Source organism: Melitaea cinxia, chromosome 25, assembly GCF_905220565.1.
Source record: "Melitaea cinxia chromosome 25, ilMelCinx1.1, whole genome shotgun sequence".
Lineage (NCBI taxonomy): Eukaryota > Metazoa > Arthropoda > Insecta > Lepidoptera > Nymphalidae > Melitaea > Melitaea cinxia.
The window spans coordinates 2,171,259-2,192,315 of NC_059418.1; the positions used below are offsets into that span (position 1 = coordinate 2,171,259).

The 21,057-nt window shown below is 33.4% G+C and overlaps 1 long non-coding RNA gene across 1 annotated transcript; it reads left to right on the forward strand.

The window, feature by feature from the left end:
• Positions 1 to 4,764: 4,764 nt before the first annotated feature.
• Positions 4,765 to 5,257, forward strand: LOC123665813. The gene is made up of 2 exons (XR_006745113.1): positions 4,765 to 4,895; positions 5,138 to 5,257. It is a non-coding gene; the product is annotated as an uncharacterized LOC123665813 (long non-coding RNA).
• Positions 5,258 to 21,057: the final 15,800 nt, after the last annotated feature.

The window sequence follows — 21,057 nt, forward strand, 5'->3', positions numbered from 1 at the left end:
TAGCCAACAAAAAAAGAACTATCAAAATCGGTATAACCAGTAAAAAGTTATGTGGTATAATACAACGTAGGTCGACGAAAAAAGCGTCAAGTAAAAACGCATTATTAGATATAACTCGAAAAGTAATTGTTAGATCTCAAATAAATTCAAATGGGACCAAATGACACAAACCATCTTTCGATTAAAAAAAAATTTTTTTTTGTCGAAATCGGTCCACCCGGTCAAAAGTTCTGATGTCACATACATAAAAAAAAATACAGTCGAATTGAGAACCTCCTACTTTTGGAAGTCGGTTAATAAAATGGCATACATTTCATGCGAATTCGTATGTAAGAGACGAGAGTCGTAGATGGAATCCTAATAAGGAGAATACGATTCGTGTTGAAAAGCACTTGCTGTCCCGCGCGGTTTCACACGTTATTTTAAGGGGGGGGGGGGGGAATAGCCTATACGCCTTCCTCAGTAAATTCAACAAAAAAATAATTTTTCAACTGGAACCGGTAGAAACCGGTTCCTGAAATTAGCACGTTTAAACAAACAATCTTTTCCACTTTAAAATATTAGTATAAATTTATCATTCGTTCACAGAGGCTTAAAAAAATGCTGACTAAGTAATTGAGCAATTATCATCATGACTTCTAAACATTATTTATATTTACGTCATAATGAAAAACTGATCTATATCAAATCGATCAAGCGCGAGTCGAGCCACAATAACGATTCCGTGACGGAACCCTGTAAATTTTTTTATACGACATGATGGCAAACAAACGTACGGTCGTAATGGTAAGCGGTTACCGTAGCCTAGAAGGCTTGAAAACCAGAAGTAAATTGATAGTAGTATTACTTTGCTACGATCTTCTGTAACATCAGATTGCTCCTAAATTTGTGGTAATTTTTTTTATGCCTCGAGTGATTTCTTTAGTTCTACTGATAAAACGTTAAAAAAAATTCTTAACACGTTGAGCGCCTTCCTTTTTAGTTGTTTCTCTTTGGGCCATGGGGGACACCATGTAGTCGACACACAATTCTACTGTTGGTGTCGCGGAGGACATGACCGCGAGCCAGAGTCAACTTAAAAAATATGTCATATAGTGTAAGGAAAAATACGTAAGATCTTTAAGAATGGGTATGGTAGTGCAATCAAAACTTATCGTATAATTTTTGTAAATAATTAGTTTTAAACCGGCTCATGGATTAAACAATTGAGATCCACCTGGTGTTCCATAGAGATCAACGTGTTAAAGGAAAAATAGAACGAAAATAAATCCACATTGCGTTTCAACCTTCAAGCAGTGCAACGATTTTTTAACAGATCACAGATATAAATAAAAATCGGTTGATGAACTCACGTCCGGAGGCAAGGACGTTTAAAAACAGAGTAGCAGAGTAGAGTTAGACAATATGCGCCGTTTTGTATGTTTTAAGATTGCATTTGATGATAAACCTATTAAGACAATACTCATCAAAATTGTATACAATCTAAAATATTATTCGGCATATCGTGACTTTTTACAGCCTATGACGTTCGACTTCAAACATGTCGATTACGTTAATGATTATTAAAATCGGTATCTAAAAATAATTTAAGTCATATCGTGATTTTTTACAGCCTATGACGTTCGACTTCAAACATGTCGACTACGTTAATGATTATGAAAATCGGTATCTAAAAATTATTTGTCATATCGTGATTTTTTACAGCCTATGACGTTCGACTTCAAACATGTCGATTACGTTAATAATTATTAAAATCGGTATCTAAAAATTATTTAGATCATATCGTGATTTTTTACAGCCTATGACGTTCGACTTCAAACATGTAGATTACGTTAATAATTATCAAAATCGGTATTTAAAAATTAATTGATTTATCATACCCTGTTTTAATATAGCCTATAAAGTTCGACGACAAATACGCCTATTACGATAATAATTCAACATCGGTTTTGAACAACAAACTATTAGTAGAGAATATATAATTTACAAAAGGATTTAACCAATTTAATTATGTTTTCGTGACGTCAATCTTACGTCACACTAAGGGGTGTGACAACATCAACAAAGGGAGGGCTGAGTCACAGTTTCGGGATTTTCTTATGGGAAACTAGAGAGTTAAAGTCCTTAAACCAGATATAATTAAATTAGTCACGCCAAGCAGTTTCATTTGCGTATTTTCCGATTCCATAGGGATAGGTCAAAATAAGTGTGGATTTAATAAGAAAAAAAAAGGGTAGAGTAATGAGTGAGTGAAGGGTTAAGCTCCAATGCTTCTTCAGCTAAGCTGTTGGTTCCGGTTGTTACCATGTACACATGATAGTGATCACTACTCATAGTAGGGAATATATATATTTCCTACTCTCAGTGGATCAGCGTGGTGGACTAAGCGATCATCCTACATGGAAAAAAGACCTAGCAGTGGAATGTTGCAGGCTGAATCTTGAGACATAATTTTAGATGTACTAATATTATGCTTCCTTGTACAAAAAAAATTGGTGTTTGGTAATGATTGATTTAATGTCAAGTTGTTAGCTTTGTTTGTGGTAGGAACTCCAGATTGAAAAAAAAAATATTGTGAAGTTTTAAATTTGTTTCAACCAAATAAATGGTATTATAATATTAACATAGGTTTACTAAAATAGCTTCAAGGATGGATTTTATAAATGTGATTCAAATTAAAAAGCGGTGAAATAAGTTTACTGTGATACCATCATTGTAAGTATGTAAATGATTATATAAATAATATTGTTAATAGTTTAAACTTAAGTAGGTTACAAGTCAAATGAAACCTGTTTAAAAGCAAGTCGAGTAAACAAGAATATACATTATAGAATTTTCAAAAGGGTTAGCCATATAATATTCTTCATGTATTCTTTACTATGACATTAATGTCACATATCCAATCTCCGTATTACTGAAAGTCATAAAACTAAAATATATTATACATAAATAGGAGTTGACAGTTACCTTAAGCACAGATGATAAGTTGCCTTGAATTCATAATATTATTATAAGCTAATATGAAGTCTTTACAAAGAAGTTCAAAGAAGCTTAAAATTGTTATTAATTTTTTGAACATATAGTTTTCTAATAAGTTTTTATTTTTGGGTTCAATAAATGACACATTTAATTTTTAATGATTTTTTTTTTTTTTTTGGAGATTCATCAATTTTATGGAACAGATAAACAAAATTTTTAATTGTTATTTTGACTGTTGAATGAATTGTTGAATTGTTTGAATTGTTGTTTATTGATGACTGTATTAGAAAAATGGTTATTTGTCAAAAAAAAAATCTTCATTTAAGGCTCTTATAAGATTTTTAAATTTAATATTCATGAGAAATCATAATTAATTGGCCATGGATATGTAAACAATGTGAATATAATTTATTTTGTAATACTTATTTAATGTTTTAGTACCAAGGATTTTTCAACTATATAAGTTTCTCATTATATTATTATTGTTAGTAGAAGGAAGCAATGAAAAAATTACTTTTTTATAAGGCTTAATTTTTTATGATATTTTTTTACACACAGTAACAGAAAATGTGAAGCCAAATGGCAGCTTATGAATATAATTATAATTCATGTTAATTTAGTCATATTTATCACAATTACATGAGAAAAGTACACAAGATTCTGATAAGGAATGATTAGATAAAAAAAATCTTTGTTTGAAAAAAATCAAACCTAACTATTCGACATGAAAAATATATATTTATGATATACCTATGGGAAAACATTTTTAAGTGTTTATCGATGTTACTTTGAGGTTATTAAAGTGTTTGTTCAAGACTGTTGTATAATTAACTCGTGCTACGCTCCGATACCTTCAGTAACGGAAGATATCCACAAAAAGAGGTAAAACCGATGGAAAAACGGCGAATTACACGTTCATTTGTTTCTTATAGGTCACTTTACACACATGAATGTAACAATACTTCGAATACTCCTTCCAATTGATACGCACTAGATATAGTTTATATCCACTATACGAACGGTTTCGTAGCCACAATAACACTATTTCACAATAATTTTAGGTTTTTATTATCACAAATAAAATGAAACAAGATTACACTATAGTAAATACTGTTTGTGACTGACTTCAGTTCGGAACTTCGGAATTACGGCGGACACGTCACTCTGACAATCAAGTGAGATAGTGCGATGTGTTTGAAAGAATGACTATTTATTGTAACGAATAATACGCGGATGTTATTTTAATATAAAATTTTATAAATCGTAGTAATATTACATCATTTTTAGATAATAAATTATTATCGTCATAAAAGATCTATACATTTTACTTAACAGCGCTACCTATCGTACAATAGCAGAACTTTTAATAAATGATTTTTTTTTTTGTAGTTTGGCTATTAGCCACTAGATAGCAAAATACGTCTCAAATATTTTCAATAAATTAATTAAATAAGAAGTTCATCTAACAAGCTTACATTTTTTAATCATTCGATTAATTCTCTATAGAAACTTTTGTGAAGCAAGAAATATATCAACATTCCTTTTTTACATAGCACAAATATTCAACATGTATGGAAAAGTTAGAATTTGTATACCTATATAACAATGACGCAAGAAATAGGTATGCCTAGTTTAGCATAATAATTATGAATCAATTTATCCCCTATTTTATTTTTTTTTTATTTTTAAAGATGCCTTGATAAATTTCTTAAGGATTATAAGCTACTACTAAAGATCAGATTTCTGGTACTTCCAACACATGCATACTTCAATAAATATAATTTTGAACTGTTTCTGCGTAACCTGGAAACAACATGATAGATAAGTACCTACTTACCTATTTAGAGATGTATCCAAGAATATTCTCGAAAATATAACTTACTTGATATATATACGATCAAATAAGTTGAAATAAGGTAAATGTTTATAGCTGATCTATTGTAATAATGCTGTATTTGCTAACAGTATTTGTGCTTTTCAATAGTTTTTTTCATTTTAAAGTAATTTGTTTATGTTTCGTACATTAAGTAGTGAAATCAGTGCTCGAGTAGTATCTTGTCTTATATCTGAGGACTCTGTTAAATGATAGCGCTGATATAATGTCTCTGTTGTATATAAAATAAATTTTTACTTACAAGTATATACTTTTTGTTGACAGTAGCGACATCTACCGCATCAGGGCTCAAGCTTCTCATTGTTGGCAGTACTTCTTCAAGCATTTTTTTTTCTTAAATGAGATTACTGTAACAAAGAAAGAAACGTGACATTAAGTAACTTATAAGCAGTGTCTTTATTTATATTTTCAACAAGCCTTGGGCGTATGTTTTACCAGCGCTAGTACGAATCTCGTGTGGAATGCAAAATTGAAACTTATGACTAACCTCTATATTCACCTATGTACTGTTTCGGACTTTTGATTAATCCTATTGAAAAGGGTTTAGTAGCCTTTTCGTATAAGAGTAACTTTTATTCATCGCAAAAAAAAAGAAACAAATTCTTAAAAAGCCTGTGTAATAATTATTTGTTCTGTAAAATGCAACTGTCTGTATGTCTTTTTTTTTATGTAACTAGGTCGGCAAACATGTACATCTGTTCACCTGATGGTAAACGATTACCGTAACTTATGGACGCCTGCAACACCAGAAGCATCGCAAACGCGTTGCCTACCCTATCCCAAATTCCCCCCAGGAACTCTGGTCACCTTACTCACCAACAGGACCACAACACTGCTTGAAAACTATATTGTTTAGCTGTGATCTTCTGTAAGGTCGAGTTACTACCCTAGCCGGGCTGCTCCATACTTTTAGCAGGAAATTTCCTGCTATAACGTGCCCTACCTATGTGTTCTGTAAAATGCAACTGTATATCTTTAAGATTCAATAATTTGGTGGCAAATTCAAATCAATTCATTATTATAATCAATCTGTTCGCGTTGTACCATCAAAAATATCGGACCTCTTAACATGGCAACACTTGCAAAAAAAATGTAAAACGCGATAAGTTTTCATATTGTTTTCTAATGTTTACGCGAATTTTACTCATTTAATAAAACACTTTTTTCGGATTTTATCGCGGTTTATTATTAAATTTTGATTCCCGACGTTTCGGATACTTTACAGCAACCATGGTCACGGGAGGACTCAGACAGTCCTCGCGATAAAATCCGAAAAAAGTGTTTTATTAAGCGATAAGTTTTTTCATTTTTTTCATTTAAAAATGCTTATTTTTAACCAACTTCAAAAAAGGAGGACGTTACTCAATTCGACCTATATATATTTTTTTATGTATCTTCAGGAATAACTCCGTCGTTTATGAACCGATTTTGATAAGTCTTTTTTTTTTATTGGAAAGGAGATATCCCTAGTTTGGTACCACGATAAGGAAACCAGGATTTGATGATGAGATCCCAGAGAAATCGAGGGAAACTCTTGAAAATCCGCATAACTTTTTACTGGGTGTACTGATTTTGATCATTTTTAATTTAATTGAAAGCTGATGTTTATCATGTGGTCAAATTTAAATTTTATCGCGATTTGACAACTACTTTTGGAATAATCTTTGATAATGCGTATTGACTTGACTATTTTTTCGTCTACCTACGTTGTATTACTTGTCGATGTAATTGAAGTCGGTTTTTCTTCGTTTGCCTGCAAACAATTATTTTCATTTACTTTCACTATCAATGCTACTTCAATAATAGCTTGCGGAGGTTTTGACTAAATTTTGTAAAGCTTTCCGTATTAAAATCTGAAATAATAATTATTGTCTTCGAGTCAGGCTGGAGCTAATGCCCCAGCTTGCCCCACGGGTTTGGTTTCTCACTAACAATAAATAATCCAATCAGTGCAGTATTAATTATAAGTTTAATTCACATTCATATAAAAAACATTTAACAGTTCTTAAACGACTTAATTTTAATTATATATTTTTAATAGTTTTATAATTAAGTTTTATTTAGTTTATCATAGATACATGAAGCAGACAGCAGGGGTCACTGCAGAATAACTGGCTAGTCTGTATTGAGTATCAATTTAAAGATGTGTGGATTTAGTGGCGCTGTATTTCATAGAAGATTCAAGATTTTACTAATTTTATATTAAAATACATTTTTTAAGTAGTAACAACGCAGTTATTTTTAGTTTCCTGTCCATTCATCGGTCTTACTCTTGATTATAATTAAATAAAAAAAAAAAAAAAACAGTGTGCTTTAGACCACACGACTGAAGTAAAACTTCTTAAACAAAATAGTGTTTGCGAGCAAACAAAAAAAAAACCACTTTAATTAAATCGACAAGTAATACAACGTAAGTAGACGAAAAAATAGTCAAGTAAATACGCGTTATCAAAGGTTACTCAATGGGTTGTGATCAGATCTCGATGAAATTTAAATGTGACCACATGATAAACATCAGATTTCGAAAAATCATCAAAATCAGTACACCCAGTAAAAAGTTATGCGGTATAATACAACGTAGGTCGACGAAAAGTAAAAGCATTATAAGATATAACCCGAAAAGTAGGTCTCAAATAAATTTCAAAAGGACGAAATGACACGCACCTCCTTTCGATTATTTTTTTTTTTATCGAAATCGGTCCACCTAGTCAAAAGTTCTGAAGCAACATACAAAAAAAAAACAAAATACAGTTGAATTGAGAATCTCTTCTTTTTTTGGAGTCGGTTAAAAGGCCGGCACTGTGGTGTGGGCTATGACAGAAAGAAGAAAGAAAATGTGTGTGCTCGCAACCCTCTCTCTTGCTCCGTTCGCCTTGCCTGGTCACACTTTACGTCACGCATTGACCAGCTTACTCTCCAAGTCAAGCCTGCGTAATGAAGTTTCTTCATAAAAATTTCAATTTGTAAAATGACAATTCGAAACTACTTTTTAATAAAATAATTTTTGAACATACATATAGGGTTGCCAACCATACTTTATAATAAAGTATTTTACTTTATTTTTGGTAAATATACTTTATACTTTTGCATACAAATAAAGTATATGAAAATACTTTATTTTCAATCTTTACTGTGATGCGTGAAACAAGATACTCATTATGGGTATTTAACTATTTAACGGTACACATAAGGTAAAACGGATGATGGAAAGGATTTAAAATTACTGAACGAAATGTTAGATGACAGATGTGGTGTTTTGAATGTGACAGGACAGGTGACAATCTGACATTTGTCACAGATGTCACTACTCACTATCAACGATATTGTAGAAAAATTGACCGTTGGCTTTGTTTATATGCAGTTAAGGAATCAATGGTTGGAAAAATTGTTTGACCTTAGCGAAGATAACTGGCTTTCAATACTCCCTAACGAGTCCTTAAAAAATGCGGTTAAATTTGAAAATTTTGAAATGATAATTATAAAAACTAAATTACAAGACGGATTAAATGTTAAGATGCAGGATATATATTCCGAATGTATAAGACAAAAAAAAATCACTAATGATGATAAAAAAATTTCAGTGAAAAGTACAGTTGAAAAATGGCAATATATACTTAAAAATGCACCTGATAGCTTACCAAATATAAAAAAAAAATTCTTACTTACTTTCTGTTCCCACTACTTAAGCTTTTACTGAAAGGGTTTTTTTAGTAATGAATCTAAAGTAGCGAGAAGAGAGAAATATAGCGTCAATAAATTTAATTAGAAACGAATTTTTATTTATATAAATTTAAATAATGATTTTTAAACAAGTTTGAAACATTTAAATATAACAAAAAATTGTTAGCATGTGCTAAAGGCACACAAAAATACGTTTTTAAAGCAATAAAAACATAAAATTTGAAAAATACTTTTTTTTTCTTCCAAATACTTTATTTTTTCCTATCCAAACCATTTTATACGTTTTTTTTTGTCAAAAAAAGTTGGCAACCCTACATACATACTACACAACGTCTGACTCAAAATTATGATATATACCTATATCTAATACCAGAATTCGGTTTCTGAAGTTTAAAAATAAAAGCCAATTTTAATCTCCTCTTTGTCTTGATTAGATTATTTATAAGTAAATTTATTGCGTTTTGAAATAATTTTGCTCCAAAGAATCGCAGATTATTTTGAGGTGTTTGATAACCAGAGCCGGCGTGTGTCGGCTGATTCATCGCATGTAATTCCTAGAAAGATTATGAAACAAAAATTAAAATAAATTGAAAAGAGTATTAAGTATATTCCTTTGTATTTATAAATTAAAGATATTATTATTATTATTTTGTAACGGATATAGTGAAATAAACTGATTTTCATTTAAAATTCATTAATAATGATGAAAAATTACAAGTGACTAATAACAGCGCCATCTATTGACGGATAGATTAATTGCACACACGTGGTGCAATAATAAAACGCAAAAAGATACGATAAGACGTTAGACGTTTACATAATAAATATGTAACAATGATAATCGTCATTTAATATAAATGCAACAATATTATAATTTATTCAACTCCTATTATATATATTATCAATATATATATCTCATTGAATCTATTTATATATATATTTATAGCATACCTATATTATTTTACAGCATACGTATTAGCATGTCTAAGTTAGTGTTGATACTGACCGACTGAATTTGATTTTTATCTCAAGCAAAGTTTTTATGATATAATATTGAACAGACATTTTTTTCACGCCACCCTCTCGACCTCACTGGCTAGGCCCACAGGAACAACGAGTCGATACGTGTGGAGCCAATTCGCTGCAGGAGTCTTTCGCATTTTAGAGCTATGCCACGAATGCTTGACGGAGACCCCATTCCGGGTTTCAAATGAAGTATACCTTCTCCAGTACCCTGATGATTTTGAGAAGTAAATTTTCCGTTGAACTCAGTTAAAAGAGCTCTTTATGTGTTCATTTTTGCAAGTTCAGAAAAAAGAGATATTTGAGAATCCTTTTTGATGAGATATGTAAGTCTACGCTAGATGGCGCTGAATACGCTGCACTTTGTTTTAAAAATGTCATTCAGATGTAGGGATCTTTTGAGTTGATACGGAATGGCCTTAAACGTCATTTTGCTATCTGGTACTATATTTCACTGAGGTAGGGCACAGCAGGAATTTCCTGCTCAAAATATAGAGCAGCCCGACTGGGGTAGTACCTCGACCTTACAGAAGATCACAGCAAAATAATACTGTTTTCAAGCAGTATTGTGTTCCTGTTGGTGAGTAAGGTGACCAGAGCTCCTGGGGAGATTGGGGATTGGGTCGGCAACGCGCTTGCGATGCTTCTGGTGTTGCAGGTGTCTATAAGCTACGGTAATCGCTTACCATCAGGTGAGCCGTACGCTTGTTCGCCGATCTAGTGACATAAAAAAAAATCTGGGACGCTATTTGACGGATGTATCCGACAGTAATTTTTTTTTTTTTTTTTTTGATACATTATTCTTTTTTACCATTGAATTCTACTATATTTATGAAATATTTTTATTCGTATGTATTAATTTTAAAGTTGCAGTTAATTAATTTAGTGGAAACAGGTCCTACTGGCCAATAATATCGTTTTCCGTCAAATAGCGTTATCCAAAATTGATAAAATAGTAAAAAGTTATGCGGTATAATACAACGTAGGTCGATGAGAAAATAGTCAAATAGAAACGCATTATTAGATATAACTCGAAAAGTAGTTGTAAAAGTTTTGTCTGAAGTAACATACATAAAAAAATACGATCGAATTGAGAACCTCCTCCTTTTATGGAAGTCGGTTAAAAAGAAACGCGTGTGCTTTGGACCACATGAAACAAAACTTTTTCTAGTTCAATCTATCTTATTTCTCCCTCTCAACAACCGTTCGCCTCGCCCGATCATACTTTTCGTAACGCTCTCGTCGCGTCAAGCGTGCGTAAAGAATTTTTACTTCAATTATTGTGTTTGCTCGCAAACGAAAAAAAAAACGACTTCAATTACATCGACGAGTAATACAACGTAGATCGACGAAAAAATAGTCAAGTAACTGCGCGTTATCAAAGATTACTCAAAAAGTAGTTATCAGATCTCGATAAAATTTATATGTGACCACATGATAAACATCAGCTTTCGATTAGATTAAAAATTATTAAAATCGGTACACCCAGTAAAAAGTTATTGCGGATTTTAAAGAGTTTCCCTCGATTTCTCTGAGATCCCATCATCAGATCCTGGTTTCCTTACCATAGTACCAAACTAGGGATATTTTCTTTCCAACAAAAAAAGAATTATCAAAATCGGTATACCCAGTAGAAAGTTATGCGGTATAATACAACGTAGGTCGACGAAAAAAGCGTCAAGTAAAGCAGCATTATTAGATATAACTCGAAAAGTAGTTGTTAGATCTCAAATAAATTTAATTGGGACAAATTGACACACACCACCTTTCGATTAAAAAAAAATTGTCGAAATCGGTCCACAGGATCAAAAGTTCTGATGTAACATACATTAAAAAAAATACAGTCGAATTAAGAACCTCCTCCTTTTTTGGAAGTCGGTTAAAAAAAAACAATCGAATTGAGCACCTGCTCCTTTTTTGAAGATTTATTAACTTAATGCCTAGAGGGGATTTGAGCTCTTAAATTGACGTAATACAAAACAATACACAACAGTAGAGAACATTCACTACAACATTTGAGCATTACACAAAATCGTAGAACCGTTAAATTTCAGCGCTCAACAGCCGTGCCAATTGATTATCACGATATTACAGTTTGACGAGCCCATTGGCACAGTTTGTATTCTAATGTAATGTCGTAAATGAACATATTTTTTGGCGCTTACATTGCAAACGCTGGCTGAGCCCTACGAGATATATCAAAATAATGCACTGCAGTATTGTACACCATAAAAAGGTCTACAAAAAGTCCGCGGTGGTATATATCTATCTCTAGGGATAACTCACAATAACCACTTTAAATCCTTTACTTTATACGAGAAATAATGGCTTATTTACGAAGTGATTTTAAACAATATAGCATTAATCCTTATCCAATTAAGTACCATTAATACATTCTGCATTTAATATAGACTAATGTGGTCATGTATAACATGTAATTTACACGAATATTTTCGAAGATATTACAGATTTAAAATGCTGGGATAGCATAGCAGTTGCGGCGTTACCGGCAGGGGCCTGTGAACGTTGTAAAGACATTCTGTAGTATATTATGTATCGGCATTGCACCCGTGCGCAGCCGGGGTGGGTTGCTAGTAGGAATATATAATCCTAAAATCAGATGAAAGAGCGGGAATTGTCTAGTCTCAAATTAATCGATGCGAGTAATAATCATTGTGCCCACGTCATACATTCTCGCGTGCCTTATTAACTGTCTGCCTTGTTGGCCTTGGCTTTGCCATTCAAACGTACAATAGTCGGTACATATTACTGTTTTTAACCAACTTAAAAAAAAGGAGCAGAATTTTAATTCGATTGTATTTGTTTATGTGTGTTAAGTCAGAACTTATGTCTGAACCGTTTCTTATGATTATTATTATGATATATTTACACGCGTTTTGATGTGACGACGTCTAATAAATCGATGAACGCCGGCTGCATGCACGAAAAAGGTTGACTCATTGCCCCGTTATGCTCATCGTCCCGTTACGCTTATTCATTGTACGCTCGCGCCGCATCTGTTTCTCTTTAACTCGACCAAGGATACGTTTTGGTATGACGTTGTCACGTTAAAGTCATTCGTAAACCAACTTTACAGACAACCAATTCTTTTTAATTGAAAGTTGGTGCTTGTCATGTGGTTTCTTTTAAATTTGATTGAAATCTGACGAGTCTTTTTTGAGTTATTTCTAATAATACCCTCTTGCGGCTCAGTTTAATAGAGGGGACTTCCGAGGATGACCCAATGTCCTAATATTAGAACTAATTAATAAAGTACTGAACGCCCAGACCAAAAAATGTTTGTATCTGGTTAATCCCAATATTTACAGGTGTCATATTTTAGGGCTATTATAATATTGATTTAAGCTTGTCAGACAAAAAGAAAAAATACCAAAATCTTTTGTTCTTTATTTATCAAATTGGGTTGTTACATTAACTTGAAAGCCAACTAAACAGTCTTAGAAATCTTATGAAAACTTAGTATTTAAACACTTAAAACTAGTACAGATCAACAAAATAAACTTTTAGCTGCATAGAAGTTGCAATAATTAGTTATCTCTCACAAAAATAACTCAATAATCATATTTAAAAAAGAAAAAAATGAAATTTAAATTAACTTAACAATGTTATTTAGACCATTTATGTTTCATTATTAGCCTTCTTTTGCAAAAAAAATATCAAAAACCCTACAGCGAATAGGAATCTAAACAAAAAATAAAAAAAATGCACAATAACAATACTGTAACTGTGTAATATTTAACATAATTAGTCTATTTTTATAATAAGAACTCAAAAATTACATAAAAAACGTTCAATTTTACTAACAACATTTGTACTAGAGTGTTCAATAAGTCCCGAGACTAACCTGGAAATGGCGCATATATTAAAAACTCTTTTGATTTTTAAAAAGTACTGGCTATCAATACAAGAATATGTGTCAAATTTTTAAAAATTGAACAATAAAATTATTGATTTTGAAACATTTAAGTGACGCTACGGTTGTCATTTCGATACAATGGAAAAAAACGAGTTTCGCGTGTTGATAAAACATTGTTTTTTATTGGGAAAAAATACCGTTGTAGCACAGCAATGGCTTATAAAATGTTATGCAGGATCAGCTCCCTCTAAAGCAACCATTTGTCGGTGGTATGCCGACTTCAAACGCGGTCGCATGGACACCAATGATGGGGAACGCTCAGGTCGTCCAAATGAAGCAGTGACTCAACAAAATATTAACCAAGTCCTCAAAATCGTATTGGAAGATCGGAAGGTAAAAGTGCGAGAGATAGCCGAGATAGTGAAGATTTCAGCTGGTAGTGTTTTCACTATTTTACATAAAAATTTGGCCATGAAAAAGCTTTTTTCTAAGTGGGTGCCGCGTTTGCTTACAACTAATCAAAAGGAACAACGTATCAATGATTCAGAGCGATGTTTGGCACTGATGAATCATAATAAAAAGGATTTTTTACATCGATATGTAACAATGGATGAAACCTGGATATACCATTTCACTCCGGAATCCAATCGGCAGGCAGCGGAGTGGAGAGCGGCTGGTGAAAGCCGCCCAAAGCGTCCAAAGACTCAGAAATCGGCCGGTAAGGTTATGGCGTCTATATTTTGGGATGCGCATGGAATACTTTTCATCGACTATCTTGAAAAGGGGCAAAATATAAATAGTGACTATTACATGTGCTTATTGGAGCGATTGAAGTACGAAATTGCGAATAAACGGCCTCACATGAACAAAAAGAAAGTGGTGTTTCACCAGGACAACGCGCCTTGTCACAAGTCCGTGAGAACGATGGCCAAAATTAACGAATTGGGCTTCGAATTGCTTCCTCATCCCCCTTATTCGCCAGACTTGGCCCCCAGCGATTACTGGCTGTTTGCAGACCTCAAAAAAATGCTTCAGGGTAAGAAATTTGACTCAAATAGTGAAGTTATCGCAGCAACGGAGGCTTGTTTTGAAGCCAAAGACAAATCGTTCTACACACATGGGATAGAAAAGTTAGAAAAGCGTTGGAGGGACTGTATCGCTCTTGGAGGAGACTATGTTGATGAATAAAAATTATTTTATAAAAAAGACCTTTTTTTAGTACTTAGTCTCGGGACTTATTGAACCACGTGTGTACTATAATACTTGACAATCTTTTAGCGCTGTAAAAAAGAAAATAACTATTAGGTACAAAAATAATTATCCCGTTCTTTTTTTCTATATCACGTGAATGCCAAACCTTATTATTATGAACGAGATGCAACACCATTAAAAAAAGCGATTTATATTATACCCGCCCGGCGTACTAGTACTAGTACAAAAAAATTATCATCAAAAACACATGTCGAAAATGTCGTCATTACGGTAAACTAACAATTGTTACGCATAATTTAACTCTTTATCTCTAAAACAATAAAAAATACAGTAAGTATTAGATTAAGATTGTAAAGATATTTACAAGTTAAAGTAACCTCTTCTCGTTACACGCGTCATTGCCACGACGTTTGGTGACAGAAGACCGAAGATACCCCTTCCCGGTCCCTTTATGCAGTACTGCCATAATGCCTAATATATCCACAAACTAACCGACAGCGAAAACATGATATGGCGCGTCATTTAAACATACCAGGTGTCGGTAAATATTTTGTTCTAGTATTATCACAGTGGGCCATTACTTCAAGTCTCTGTTTTCATACTTGGGCCTTCACTGCAAACTGATTTTGTCCTAGTATTATCACTTTGAACCCCAGGAGGATACGCATTTCATTTACCTGACTATTATTTCGTCTACCTACGTTGAATTACTGGTCGCGGTAATCAAATTCGTTTTTTTTTTCATTTGCGAGCAAACACAAAATTACACATTATTACACATATTTTAGATTGAAGACAAAATACACGGTTTTTTCCGTACTACATACGTATATACGTATTGACACGGCTTTTTAACGCTTGACGACGGAGTGGGGATCGCTTTGGGTAGAATTCGCAAATTCGTTTTACATACACATTGATGTTACCAGGTATGGAGTCATGTATAAATTACGTCACCGAATTTCGTAAATTTTTGACTCCAGCCGTGTCATTTGGTCACATTCAACCTTACCAATTGCGACGTCATCTAATTTAAAAGTTTACCATTTAATATGTACGATTTTATTTTTGTGCTACCCACACATTAAGAAATCTAAACATTTTTGAATATCATATCAAAAATTGACCGTTTAATTGGATTGATTGGCTAGAGCGCTGACACGGTCAGTCGGAAACGCAGGTTCGATCCCCCCTGGAACGGTCAATTTTTGATATGATATTTTAAAAAAAAGTTTACCGTTTATTAAATCAAAACATTGGTTTTAGATCTGAAATTTTACATACACGCTTAGTTTGATGACAATACATGTTGAGCTATGTGATCATTTTAAATCCAACATGGTGTCCATAAGCAAAATGGCGGACTAGTAATTTTTAATGCATTCCTACATATGGGTATCAAACTAAAGGTCAGTTAGTTCAGCCTATTACAGTCCACTGCTGGACATGGGCCTCCCCAAGTTCACGCCAGACATCCCGGTTTTCCGCAATCCTCATCCAAACTAAACCGGCAATCTTACGTAAATCGTTGGTCCAACGGGCCGGAGGGCATCTCACACTGCGTTTGCCAAGACGCGGTCTCCATTTCAGGGCACGTCTGCTCACTGCCACTTCAACTTGTTAATTCAAGGGCTTGCTGAGAATAGTCCAAAAAATAAAGTGACGTCACTGTAAATCTAACATGGCGACCTTCTAAAGATAGCAGGATAGTCATTTTTAATACACTCCTACAATATGTGTATCAAATGAAAGGGCTTGCTAAGAATAATACACACATATTTTACAATTTTACACCTATTATTAAATCAAAATGGCGGTTTCGATATTGCTTTTATTCCTATTTAAATTATTGTATTTTCCAATAAAATCAATATTAATCAAAGGTTGAAATAAAAATTTATAAACTGTCATTTCGTGAGCAAATCTATTTAAACTTTGCTATTAAAAGTTATTCTCTAAAAGTTATGTGGTTCTAATCATATCATGTTTAAATACTAACAAATGTGATGTCCCAAAATTTTGGACCCCTCCCCGGCCCATGTCACACAGTGTGACAGTTCATACCGCGCCATCGCCATTTATACCGCGAACAGCTACTAGTATTGGAAGCAAACTTTCCATACTTTATACGTGTATATATTATACCTTGTCCAACCCTTTTTTTTTCTTTTTGACAATTCACGCCTATAATTACAGTTTTTTTTTCGGAATAATGTACTATAAAATTCTACAGTAATTAGTAGACTAGTAGTGAAGTTCCCTGTGCATAATAAACAACCACAGACAGTTCTTGAAATACAATAAATCGATCATATGATAAAAATAATTTTACGTCATGAAATTATTGTTTCTATAAATTTATTGAAAAAAAAGAAAATAAAAATAATATCTATGACTCCAAGATTGATTATTTGCATGGAATTAAGTCGAAATCTTGGAATTTAATTTCAAATCAAGAGTAAAGAACGATAACTCTGTTCATTCATTTATTTTTTGACGACTGCTATAAAATGTACCTTACTAAGCACGCGTTAGTGAAATTTAATTTTAAAACGCGTAGTTTATAAAGTCTAAATAAAGTTTATGTCAAGAGTTATGAGCAAATATAATTGGTAAATCTCATACCTACCTACTTTATAACAAACTAAGTACTAACAAAACACCTAATAAACAATAATAATTAATATTTGCAAACTAAAAATATTTCATTAAATCGATTGAAAATTCTTCTTAAATAAAATCGATTATTATTTCAAATCGAATTGGTAACGTGTGAGGGAGTCACTAATTTCAAATTTTCTTGAACTGTCAAAAAGAAAATAAACGAATGGACGGAGTATAATGATAATTATACATCTGTACATTTACAAATAGCTTTTATAGAGAAAACTATTTTTACTGACATACAAAAAAGGCATTCTCAATTCGACTATATTTTGTGTTTTATCTCCTAACGCTTTACTTGTACCTGTTTGCATGTTTGCATCTATTGTTATAAATAATAAAAGCCAATAAAAAAAGTTTTTAGCGAAAAATATCTAGGACTCACTTTGGATTACTATCCAAAGTTCTAGATATGACATGAAAACTATGACGTGAAAATCACATTTAAAAAGAGTCAGAACCAAAGTGATGACTGTTACAGGAGCATTTCGAGGCAGTGACGTAGCGAGCTTTACTCACGCCCGGGGCACAATACCTTTTTAGCGCCCTCCCGCACCATTCGAAAATCATACCATTTTGTTTTGCGGACCATTTGACGCCTTTTTGTGAGCAGCACCCGGGGCATGATGCCCTCTTAACCCTCCCCAGCCCCCGCTTCGCCTCTGCGCGGCATAGTTCAATGTTTCCCGCAGCGAGTACGGTACATTATTTATAATTCACTCGTGAAACCTCACAGAGACTGTTATTAAAATAATCATCCAATACAAAATTGGATATGCCATTTTTGTCAATCTTACGGAAGCGATGCACCTACAATAATTTCAGATTATATCGAATTGTATATCTAATTTTACATTGTATATCTAATCTTACGTTGTATATCTAATTTTACGTTGGAGAGAGGGCGAATATCACGCAATTTTTTTTCTGATTGAAGCAAAAAAAAATTACACTATTTTGATCCATTTAATCCAGATTGTACATGCTTAAGATTTAATCTTAAGCGTAATCGTAATACGATTAAGATCATTCACTAATTCATTCGAAAGAAAATAATTCATACTTCGACGTTATACATCTACTGACTGTCTGATTTTTTGATTGTGTCTGATTACGTCTTAACTAATCGTAAGTAAAAGCACAAAGCATTTTTTTTCTTTTTACAATACAATCCAACGCGTTTACGTAAGAAACCCACATTTTGAAAAATCTCACGTGAGATTGGGAGATGGGGGAGGGGGTTGAATAAAATCTCACAACATCTCTCCAGAGGGTGAGAGAGGGACACAAAATTTAAAAAAAAACACCTTACGTAATTTATGGACGCCCGCTAAGGTCCCCGGTATGAAAAAAATATGAGGAGTAAAATCTACTGAACGAATGACCTCGTTACGTTTCTCGTAACGCCATCTATCGTAGAAAATAGGGTTCCGATAGATGGCGTTACGAGAAACGTAACGAGTTCATTATATGAGTAAACTGCAATAAACTTCAAAAACGTCAAATCGATTGCTCTCTGAATCATTCCAGATTATTCTGTCAATCCAGTTAGAGTCAGTATACTAGATATTATATAAGTAATTACATCGGGAATGTAAATTATATAATTAATGTTGTCTGTGATTTGTTTCGATGTGTGAGTAATATTTATTTTGTATTCATTTTATTACTTCACTAGCTTCCGCCTACGACTTCATCCGCGTGGAATAGGAACAATTCTGTCATATATAATGTTTGCAAAACTTTTACTGTTAAGTAGGGCACGCAGCGGAAGCTCTCAAAAGGAAAAAAACCCGATTTTGAAACATTCTTCATTGGTGCTCCGTGCCTATTATTCTTAACGTTACGATATATAGCCTATAGCCTTCTTCGATAAATAAGCTATCTAACAGTGAAAGAATTTTTCAAATCGGATCAGTAGTTGGTGAGATTAGCGCGTTTAAACAAACAAACTCTTCAGCTTTATAATATTAGTATACATAAAATCATAAATTAAGTTGAACTAATCTGTATCACATTTATCGACTGTTAGTCGGCAAGTTCGCGGGGTCAGCTAGAATAATAAAAAACTAATCGTTTAAATAATAAAAATAATAAGATAAGAAAAAAAAATAAGTAAATCGTTCGATAAACAAATATAATAAATGACTTTGCCATTTTGTTATGCCATCTTCTTTATCTAGTAGGGGGAAGTCCCCTAGTGGCGGACACCTAAGATTTTCAAAAAATAAAATAAAAACCTCTTATAGAAAAATCACTTTATTTATGAAATAATTAAGTCAACAAAGTATAAAATCAAAATAAATCAACAAAAATGCAACTTCTGCATAAACTATTTTATAAAATTAAATTAAACTTTGGCTACAAAAAATGCAAATCTTGCAAGTGGCACGTACTACCGGACGGACTTAAGTCCAAACCCCCAGCTCCGGACACTTTTAAAATAATCGGCATCGATCACATATGTAGGCATCTGCACATTCAGGAATGTCAGCACATGCTTCATGTGCCCACCCATTGCAGCTAGAGCACTGTATCCAGTCTTCGTTATGGTCTTCTAAGCAAACTACGCAAGTCGTTTTGTCGTTGTCAGGTTCAGGTATTTGAGTTAATGGTTCCTTTTTCTTTCTATTTTTTCCTTTGATCATCAAGCCCTTCGTTTGTTTTCCCTTCTCAGCCAATGTAGTATTGAATTTTAATCCCAAAATTTTCTGTTTCTCTTTAATGTTCTTTTCATTCTCTTTTTCTTCAACAATAATTTTGTATGGTGATGATGTTAAAATTTCACTTTTTTCACTTTTTCTCTTCCGAGTAGCCGATCGTTTTTTGGCAGCATCTGGCAATGGTGACAATTTATGGACAACCTGAATAACATCTGGACTAAAGCTCGTCGATGGCTTGGGACTACTGATTCTGGGTTCGTTGGTAGATTCTTTAGGAGGGTCAGTGGATTCCACTACGACCAAATCGTTGCACTGTTCGGAAACTTCCCCGCTGCAACCCGGTGCGATTGAGGATGTTTTTAGCTCTTCTAATGAAACATTGGTCATGTCTACAGCCATATAATCCAAGTCAGAAAATAAATGTCTGTCAAATGGGAAAATTCCTGTGCATTTGAACCCAGACGCCGCAACATCTAGCCGAGCTACTTTTGTGAACGCTTCACTGACCAAACCAGCAATATCGTAGTCAGTAATCCGAGATCCAGCATTTGCTCTCATCCACATGTCGCATCGTTGATTATAAGCATCTTTGAACGGCTTCATGAATGTTTTGTCCAGTGGTTGGAGCTTATGGGTAGTGTGTGGTGGTGTGCTTATCAAATGAATATTGTTATTTCGGCAAAAATTGATGACTGCCAGTGTCTTGTGGCTGCTATGACCATCCAGTAAAAGGAGTACTTGACTCTCTTTTGTCGGGTGTGAGTGTTTCACAAATAGCTGTAACCATTGTAAAAAAAAAAACATTGTTCATCCAACCTTTTGGCTGAGCCACGCCTACGCTTCCGGCTGGAGCGTTAATCATGAGCCGATCATTCATTTTTTGTCGAGGGAAAACAAAAAATGGCGGTATGAAGTGGCCGTCAGCGCTCATACAAAACAAAACTGTTATATTTTTGCCCCTCTCAGCAGAAATGAGCTTCCCTACTTGACGGACAGTCTTCGGAGCCAGAACTTTTCGATGTTTTTGCACGCAGCTTACTCCAGTTTCATCACAGTTATAAATG